Raw genomic sequence first — 5983 nt, forward strand, 5'->3', positions numbered from 1 at the left:
CTCCTGGAAGTCTGGCCAAGTTTGGCGAATATTTTCTAAGTGCCAACGACTCAACCAGCGTAAAGTGTCCGCCTCGGCTGGTTCCCCATAACGGCCAGAACAAGTGAAAATTCGGCCTCTTCTCCTGGAAGTCTGGCCAAGTTTGGCGAATATTTTCTAAGTGCCAACGACTAAACCAGCCTAAAGTGTCCGCCTCGGCTGGTTCCCCATAACGGCCAGAACAAGTGAAAATTCAGCCTCTTCTCCTGGAAGTCTGGCCAAGTTTGGCGAATATTTTCTAAGTGCCAGCGACTCAACCAGCCTAAAGTGTCCGCCTCGGCTGGTTCCCCATAACGGCCACCAAAAGTGAAAATTCGGCCTCTTCTCCTGGAAGTCAAGCCAAGTTTGGCAAATATTTTCTAAGTGCCAACGACTCAACCAGCCTAAAGTGTCCGCCTCGGCTGGTTCCCCAGGTCGGGTACCACAAGTGAAAATTCGGCCTCTTCTCCTGGAAGTCTGGCCAAGTTTGGCGAATATTTTCTAAGTGCCAACGACTCAACCAGCCTAAAGTGTCCGCCTCGGCTGGTTCCCCATAACGGCCAGAACAAGTGAAAATTCAGCCTCTTCTCCTGGAAGTCTGGCCAAGTTTGGCGAATATTTTCTAAGTGCCAGCGACTCAACCAGCCTAAAGTGTCCGCCTCGGCTGGTTCCCCATAACGGCCACCAAAAGTGAAAATTCGGCCTCTTCTCCTGGAAGTCAAGCCAAGTTTGGCAAATATTTTCTAAGTGCCAACGACTCAACCAGCCTAAAGTGTCCGCCTCGGCTGGTTCCCCAGGTCGGGTACCACAAGTGAAAATTCGGCCTCTTCTCCTGGAAGTCTGGCCAAGTTTGGCGAATATTTTCTAAGTGCCAACGACTCAACCAGCGTAAAGTGTCCGCCTCGGCTGGTTCCCCAGGTCGGCCACCAAAAGTGAAAATTCGGCCTCTTCTCCTGGAAGTCAAGCCAAGTTTGGCAAATATTTTCTAAGTGCCAACGACTCAACCAGCGTAAAGTGTCCGCCTCGGCTGGTTCCCCAGGTCGGTCACCAAAAGTGAAAATTCGGCCTCTTCTCCTGGAAGTCTGGCCAAGTTTGGCGAATATTTTCTGAGTGCCAACGACTCAACCAGCCTAAAGTGTCCGCCTCGGCTGGTTCCCCATAACGGCCACCAAAAGTGAAAATTCGGCCTCTTCTCCTGGAAGTCAAGCCAAGTTTGGCAAATATTTTCTAAGTGCCAACGACTCAACCAGCGCAAAGTGTCCGCCTCGGCTGGTTCCCCATAACGGCCATGAAAAGTGAAAATTCGGCCTCTTCTCCTGGAAGTCAAGCCAAGTTTGGCAAATATTTTCTAAGTGCCAACGACTCAACCAGCGTAAAGTGTCCGCCTCGGCTGGTTCCCCAGGTCGGCCACCAAAAGTGAAAATTCGGCCTCTTCTCCTGGAAGTCTTGCCAAGTTTGGCGAATATTTTCTGAGTGCCAACGACTCAACCAGCCTAAAGTGTCCGCCTCGGCTGGTTCCCCATAGCGGCCACCAAAAGTGAAAATTCGGCCTCTTCTCCTGGAAGTCAAGCCAAGTTTGGCAAATATTTTCTAAGTGCCAACGACTCAACCAGCGCAAAGTGTCCGCCTCGGCTGGTTCCCCATAACGGCCATGAAAAGTGAAAATTCGGCCTCTTCTCCTGGAAGTCAAGCCAAGTTTGGCAAATATTTTCTAAGTGCCAACGACTCAACCAGCGTAAAGTGTCCGCCTCGGCTGGTTCCCCAGGTCGGCCACCAAAAGTGAAAATTCGGCCTCTTCTCCTGGAAGTCTTGCCAAGTTTGGCGAATATTTTCTAAGTGCCAACGACTCAACCAGCGTAAAGTGTCCGCCTCGGCTGGTTCCCCAGGTCGGCCACCAAAAGTGAAAATTCGGCCTCTTCTCCTGGAAGTCAAGCCAAGTTTGGCAAATATTTTCTAAGTGCCAACGACTCAACCAGCGTAAAGTGTCCGCCTCGGCTGGTTCCCCAGGTCGGTCACCAAAAGTGAAAATTCGGCCTCTTCTCCTGGAAGTCAAGCCAAGTTTGGCAGATATTTTCTAAGTGCCAACGACTCAACCAGCGTAAAGTGTCCGCCTCGGCTGGTTCCCCAGGTCGGCCACCAAAAGTGAAAATTCGGCCTCTTCTCCTGGAAGTCAAGCCAAGTTTGGCAAATATTTTCTAAGTGCCAACGACTCAACCAGCGTAAAGTGTCCGCCTCGGCTGGTTCCCCATAACGGCCACCAAAAGTGAAAATTCGGCCTCTTCTCCTGGAAGTCAAGCCATGTTTGGCAAATATTTTCTAAGTGCCAACGGCTCTTGAGCCGAAAAGTGTCCGCCTCGGCTGGTTCCCCATAACGGCCACCAAAAGTGAAAATTCGGCCTCTTCTCCTGGAAGTCAAGCCAAGTTTGGCAAATATTTTCTAAGTGCCAACGGCTCTTGAGCCGAAAAGTGTCCGCCTCGGCTGGTTCCCCAGGTCGGCCACCAAAAGTGAAAATTCGGCCTCTTCTCCTGGAAGTCAAGCCAAGTTTGGCAAATATTTTCTAAGTGCCAACGGCTCTTGAGCCGAAAAGTGTCCGCCTCGGCTGGTTCCCGCGGTCGGCCTTCAAAAGCGAAAATTCGGCCTCTTCCCCTGGTAGCCCTGCCAACTTGTGCGAATTTTTTCTAAGTGCCAACGGCTCTTGAGCCGAAAAGTGTCCGCCTCGGCTGGTTCCCTCGGTCGGCCCCAAAAAGCGAAAATTCGGCCTCTCCCTCTTTAGGTACCAGGGGCTGGGGTACCAGGGGGAGGGTGCAGTACCAACTTTGGTCTTCAGGTGCGCCAGAGTACGCTAAATGGTCCCCCTAGTCAGCGTACTCATCAACGATTTACCCCCCTTTCGCAAAATATAGTCAGAACGAGCATGGGGGGCGCATAATTTACCCCACAAAATGAAAGGGCCCGGTGCCGAGCGCTTGGTCATGGCCGCCAGCAGCGCCCCTTGCTCGGTGGGAACACAACACGCAGGGTTGCACAGCACCCTGGAAGGCACAAAGAGAGTGAAAAATTTTCTAAGTGTCACTCTTGACGAAAAATGTCTAAGTGCCTCTCTTGACGAAAAATTTCTAAGTGCCACGCTTGACGAAAAATGTCTAAGTGCCACAGCGCTCGAAAATTTCCTAAGTGCGAGCACGGCTGTGAAATATTCAAAGTACAAGGAACGCTGGCAGAATCTCTCGACGGCCGTCTGCTCCCGGCGGCCGCCGTGAAGTCTCCCCTCCCGGGGACGGCTGTCTGCTCCCGGCAGCCGTCCTTAACCCCCTCCCCACACGTTGGACGAACACCAGCCGAGGGCGAAAGGCTCGCGGTGTGGAAGGATCGTGGCCACGGCTAATCTAGCGATGCCCGCGTTGGACGGTCACACCGCACGACAGAGCGGGGCCTGCATCCGGCGCGAGGCGGCCTTCAGGCACGTGGCTCGAGACGACCTCACCCGCCCTAGCCCGGAGCGGAAAGACTTTGAAATTTTCAAAGTCCAAGGAACACTGGCAGAATGGGAGGACCGGCCGCCTCCTTAAACACAGGCCGGAGAGATGGAGCGGGATCAGCGGCCCGCGCGTTGAGCGAACACCGGCCGAGGGCGAAAGGCTCGCGGTGTGGAAGGATCGTGGCCACGGCTAATCTAGCGATGCCCGCGTTGGACGGTCACACCGCACGACAGAGCGGGGCCTGCATCCGGCGCGAGGCGGCCTTCAGGCACGTGGTTCGAGACGACCTCACCCGCCCTAGCCCGGAGCGGAAAGACTTTGAAATAGTCAAAGTCCAAGGAACACTGGCAGAATCTCTCGACGGCCGTCTGCTCCCGGCGGCCGCCGTGAAGTCTCCCCTCCCGGGGACGGCTGTCTGCTCCCGGCAGCCGTCCATAACCCCCTCCCCACACGTTGGTTGAACATCAGCCGAGGGCGAAAGGCTCGCGGTGTGGAAGGATCGTGGCCACGGCTAATCTAGCGATGCCCGCGTTGGACGGTCACACCGCACGACAGAGCGGGGCCTGCATCCGGCGCGAGGCGGCCTTCAGGCACGTGGTTCGAGACGACCTCACCCGCCCTAGCCCGGAGCGGAAAGACTTTTCAAAGTCCAAGGAACACTGGCAGAATGGGAGGACCGGCCGCCTCCTTAAACACAGGCCGGAGCGACCGAGCGGGATCAGCGGCCCGCGCGCAGGGTCTTTGAAATGTACAAAGTCCTAGGGACAATGGCAGAATCGCTCGACGGCCGTCTGCTCCCGGCGGCCGCGGTGAAGGGACTGTACACCCCACCCGGGGACGGCTGTCTGCTCCCGGCAGCCGTCCTTCCCCCCCACCCCACACGTTGACCGACACCGGCCGAGGGCGAAAGGCTCGCGGTGTGGAAGGATCGTGGCCACGGCTAATCTAGCGATGCCCGCGTTGGACGGTCACACCGCACGACAGAGCGGGGCCTGCATCCGGCGCGAGGCGGCCTTCAGGCACGTGGTTCGAGACGACCTCACCCGCCCTAGCCCGGAGCGGAAAGACTTTTCAAAGTCCAAGGAACACTGGCAGAATGGGAGGACCGGCCGCCTCCTTAAACACAGGCCGGAGCGACCGAGCGGGATCAGCGGCCCGCGCGCAGGGTCTTTGAAATGTACAAAGTCCTAGGGACAATGGCAGAATCGCTCGACGGCCGTCTGCTCCCGGCGGCCGCGGTGAAGGGACTGTACACCCCACCCGGGGACGGCTGTCTGCTCCCGGCAGCCGTCCTTCCCCCCCACCCCACACGTTGACCGACACCGGCCGAGGGCGAAAGGCTCGCGGTGTGGAAGGATCGTGGCCACGGCTAATCTAGCGATGCCCGCGTTGGACGGTCACACCGCACGACAGAGCGGGGCCTGCATCCGGCGCGAGGCGGCCTTCAGGCACGTGGTTCGAGACGACCTCACCCGCCCTAGCCCGGAGCGAAAAGACTTTGAAATATTCAAAGTCCAAGGAACACTGGCAGAATGGGAGGACCGGCCGCCTCCTTAAACACAGGCCGGAGCGACCGAGCGGGATCAGCGGCCCGCGCGGAGGGTCTTTAAAATGTACAAAGTCCTAGGAACAATGGCAGAATCGCTCGACGGCCGTCTGCTCCCGGCGGCCGCGGTGGAAGGACTGTACACCCCACCCGGGGACGGCTGTCTGCTCCCGGCAGCCGTCCTTCCCCCCCACCCACACGTTGACCGACACCGGCCGAGGGCGAAAGGCTCGCGGTGTGGAAGGATCGTGGCCACGGCTAATCTAGCGATGCCCGCGTTGGACGGTCACACCGCACGACAGAGCGGGGCCTGCATCCGGCGCGAGGCGGCCTTCAGGCACGTGGTTCGAGACGACCTCACCCGCCCTAGCCCGGAGCGGAAAGACTTTGAAATTTTCAAAGTCCAAGGAACACTGGCAGAATGGGAGGACCGGCCGCCTCCTTAAACACAGGCCGGGCGAAAAATATGCGAATGTTGGGTCTCATCCAAGAAAGGGAGTTACCGGCCGCCTCCTTAAACACAGGCCGGGCGAAAAATATGCGAATGGTCCATCCAAGGAAGGAGGACCGGCCGCCTCCTTAAACACAGGCCGGGCGAAAAATATGCGAATGGTCCATCCAAGGAAGGAGGACCGGCCGCCTCCTTAAACACAGGCCGGAGAGATGGAGCGGGATCAGCGGCCCGCGAACTGAGCGACCACCGGCCGAGGGCGAAAGGCTCGCGGTGTGGAAGGATCGTGGCCACGGCTAATCTAGCGATGCCCGCGTTGGACGGTCACACCGCACGACAGAGCGGGGCCTGCATCCGGCGCGAGGCGGCCTTCAGGCACGTGGTTCGAGACGACTTCACCCGCCCTAGCCCGGAGCTGAAACTCTGCGAATGTTAACATCCAAGGATGGAGGCAACGGCCGTCTCGTTAAGCTGAGGCCGGAGGAAAG

Source organism: Syngnathus floridae, unplaced genomic scaffold (assembly GCF_059516105.1).
Source record: "Syngnathus floridae isolate MCC-2025c unplaced genomic scaffold, RoL_Sflo_1.0 HiC_scaffold_54, whole genome shotgun sequence".
Taxonomy (NCBI): domain Eukaryota; kingdom Metazoa; phylum Chordata; class Actinopteri; order Syngnathiformes; family Syngnathidae; genus Syngnathus; species Syngnathus floridae.